Source organism: Lotus japonicus, chromosome 3, assembly GCF_012489685.1.
Source record: "Lotus japonicus ecotype B-129 chromosome 3, LjGifu_v1.2".
Taxonomy (NCBI): domain Eukaryota; kingdom Viridiplantae; phylum Streptophyta; class Magnoliopsida; order Fabales; family Fabaceae; genus Lotus; species Lotus japonicus.
The window spans coordinates 64,232,296-64,236,505 of NC_080043.1; the positions used below are offsets into that span (position 1 = coordinate 64,232,296).

The 4,210-nt window shown below is 39.1% G+C and overlaps 1 pseudogene; it reads right to left on the reverse strand.

Moving 5' to 3' along the window:
- Positions 1-727: 727 nt before the first annotated feature.
- Positions 728-3,342, reverse strand: LOC130749845 (ABC transporter F family member 4-like; annotated as a pseudogene).
- Positions 3,343-4,210: the final 868 nt, after the last annotated feature.

The window sequence follows — 4,210 nt, forward strand, 5'->3', positions numbered from 1 at the left end:
CTAGGATTCTGTAACCCAAATGAAAAAACAAACATACAAGTATTGGAAGCCTACAGTTTTGAGGAAACTAAAGTCTAAATATATAGAACTAAAAGAAGACAAAAGTAGAGCACATAAGTGGGGTAGGGGGATGTTGAATTGTTGGAGAGGAAATCTTAGAGGGAAAGAGGTGAAGATGAATAGTGAAATGTAAGAGTGAGATGAAAGCGAAGAGAGACTTATGGAGAAAGTCACACAAAAAGCATGATTGCAGTTGCATATGTAATTAGATTTGCTACAAGCTCACATACAATGGGTTCACACCATTGAGTTTTTCTATCATCTCTAACATAACCAAAATACCGAAAGACTGTTCTAAAATGTTTGGTTGAAGCTCTCCTGTAAGCATCAATCAATATGAGAAGCTCCATAAATTGCTATCTATTTGCTCAGTAAAATAAATTGAGGGACAATCCAACAACACATGAATGATGAGACCAGGAACTCAAACAGGGGAGAAAAAGAAGAAAAAACATCTAGAAAACTTCTACTAGATCTGACAGTTCAATATTTCAAATTTTGAATCCTTACAGTAAGACTTTTGGAGCTAGTGATCTGCAACACCATAAGATGTAATGGCAAAGAGTATGCAAACAATTAATTTCAACTTCTGATTGAAATTATAATAGCTCCAATTCCCCTGAACACGTTAGTGACAAAAACAAACAACGAAACAGAGGAAAAACATCATCACACATAACTAAAACTTTCTTCAAAGATCTTTATAGCAAAAAGTACACAGGTAATTCTATAATTTTATAGATCTCACTCTATTGATGACCTTCCAAAATTTGAATCAATACATAATCTGATTCAATGTGACAAAATAAAAACAACATCAACAATTTTTCCAATAATCAGAAGTTTATTCAGACCTTTAACAATTGAACCACACGTTCCTAACATATAATCTTGGTACACCAGAAATTGAGTCTCACTAAACGCATCGGTAGCATATCCCGCATTATAATTTCACTCTGTAGTAAAATAGAAGACCAAAATACAGGGAAAGGGGAGGCAAAAATGTGGTATCTTCCAGAGGGAAGTCTCTTTATCAGAAAAATACATGAGAGGCAAGTGCATAGATAAAGATATATATTGGGAAATTGTCACCAATCGCCATAAATGAATTGTTTGCACCAAAGGAGGCTTAATCATCAACTTCAGCTTTAATCTCTTTCAGCAAATCATCCTTGTAATCCTCAAATGTTCCAGGGAAATTTCTGACAGTGCCATCCTCAACAATCCATATTTGACTCCTTTCTTCATCGTCACAAACACATGATATCAATCTTGAATCATGACTAACAAGAACAACTCCTCCAGTGAATTCATCCAATGCATCAGCCAATGCATCAATACTTTGCATATCAGATGATTTGTGGGTTCATCTAACAATAAAATGTGAGGTTTTGACATGGATATCGACGTGAAGACCACCCGAGCTTTTTGCCCTCCTGATAGTTTCACAATAGGGGTAAGATCGTTATGACTAGGCAGCCCAAACTTACCAATCTTTGCACGAACAGCCTCTTGCTTGCTAAGTCCCTCCTGGTCTGGGTGGAGACGGAGAAGGTACTGCATAGGAGTTTCATCCATTGTCAGAAAGTCCACAAAGTGTTGGGAATATCTTCCTATCCTCAACTTCTGACTCCTTTGAACTTCACCTTCAGATGGAACCAAATCACCAGCCAGAAGATTTAGTAATGTAGATTTTCCAGCTCCATTAGGCCCAACAATGGCAACACGAGTCCCCATATCAATGCCAACATCAACATTTGAGAGTCTGAAATCCTCTCGGTTTGGGTAGGTGAAGCTCACTTCAATAAGCTGCATAAGTGGAGGTGTGAGCTCAGTAGGTTCAGGAAAGTGGAACTCAACACTTTAATCCCTTAATTTCTGTGGTACCTTTAGTGTGATCTCATCCTCATTAACCTTGCCCTTGCCCTTACCCTTGTATTTAGATGCTTCCTTAGCTGTGGCAAACTTAGCTCGATCCTTCACCTTTTCTTGTTGAGCCCGGTTTCCACTCCTTTTAGCTGCTTTCATTTTCTTGTCATAAATCTCATACTTCTTATTAATCTCTTTACGACGTTGTTCATACCCACTCTCAAAATCATCAAAGTTTCCACGATAGAGATGAAGCTTCAAATCATGGAGATGAATAATCTCAATGCATAATGTATTCAGGAAATCCCTATCATGAGAGACAACCACCAAAGTTTTTTTCCAACGGCACAAGTACTCTTCCAACCAGAGAACAGCCCTCAGGTCAAGATGATTTGTGGGTTCATCAAGCAGTAATAGAGTTGGCTGCACAAAAAGTGCTCGAGCTAAAGAAATTCTCATCCTCCAGCCACCGCTAAAGGATTTTGTAGGACGGCCCTGCATATCCTTTGTAAAACCCAAACCAGCTAATATCTTTGATGCTTGAGATTCAGCAGCATCAGACCCCATCAGCTGCAATTTTTCATACAGCTCTGCTACTTTTCTCCTGCTTTATCTTCCTCCAAATTATTATCTTTATCTACACTTTCCTCAACAGAAGCTGCATTTGTGAGAGCAGCAACTTCTTGTCGAACATTAACAAGTTCAACATTAGCTGAAACAACAGCTTCAAGTGCTATTTTATCATCCCCAACTATCTCCTGCTCAACCAGAAGGACATCGATATTTTTAGGTACTGGTATCTTCCTCCAAGCAAGAAGCTTCAGTAGTGTGGACTTGCCTATTCCATTGGGCCCAACCAAACCATATCGCTTCCCATGAGATATCTTCACCGATGTATTTTTCAGAAGTTCCTTACCTCGAGCAGACACAGAAAAATTTTCCACCGTTATATCTTTAACATTAGCATCAACATCATTCTCCATCAAGCACTGAAGCCCGGCTTCCAATGACAACAGTAAAAGCATCATGATCATCCCTAAGAGCTTCCTTCTTTGCCTGCTCAACAGCATGGGCAGCCAAAATATCTTTCTTCTCACGTTTTGTCAACTCTTTGTCTTTAACAGACACTTCAAGTGGCTTGAAATCAGGTATGGACTGTTTGGACTCATCTTCAGATAGATCGTCATCATCATCATCAGAGGGAGGAAGATCAATACCATCAGTGTAAGTAGAAGCTTTCGGTTTTGGCTTGGGCTTATTGGAGGAAGAAGCTACTTTTTCTGCTTTATCAGGCTTTTCATCCATACTGGCCAACATGACAGCGACATAAATTTTTTCTTTCTTAGGAGCATCTTTGCTACTAGCTTTGGCCTTCGTAGACTGGCCTGCATCGTCCGTCTTTTTCTTTCCCATCGAAGAAATCTGAAACGATCGAAAACCATATTAACACCAGCCAATCAAACATCAAACCTATCCACATCATTACTTCTATGTCCTTTTTTCTGATAAAATTCAATTAGACCTATTCAAGCATAAACAAATAACCCAATCACAAGAGTGTGGATCTAGGATAAATGACTAAGCTAGAAGTTCAATTGTTTTGATCAGATTTTCTTTCCTCAGAATCAATTCTAAAACCTAGAAGCTACCCAAAAATTGATTAATAATAGGGCTTTGCACATAAAGTTCAAAACTTTTAAATGATATATCAACATTCCCTAATCCCTATTCACTGTGATTCGCTCATAATTTCATATCATATCAAATTAATAAAAAAAATGTTTTAATTGATGAGAGTATGATCAATTTTCATTCCAGAACTCATTATCAAATTACCCACCAATTTCCCTCCCCTCCAAATCATCTCTCCCTAGAAGAATTGAACCAAAGAAAGTAAATGTTCTATCCTGAGAACATTGAAGGGGGTAGAGTACCAAAAGCGCGAAGGAAATGGTATGAATGTTCTAGAGAGAGAAGCTCTAACCGCTAGAGAGAGAGAATAACTGAATTTCAATTTGAATATTTCTCAAATGAGCTAAGAGTCCCTTACAATTGGTGTTCCCCTCCCATTTATAGGGGCTGAGTTGGGCTTTCGCGCCTTCAATCTATCTAAATGGGCCGGTTGGGCCTCAGGGGGAGAGGCCCAAGTCCTTGGCGCGCTCCCTGTATGAGGTTAGCGCTCCTGGGCGAGGGACCCTGGGGTCTCGCCCAGTCCACAAGTCCACAAGACACCTAGCTCGAAGCATGAGAGCTAAGTGTGTCTTTAAGCATAAACACTAAG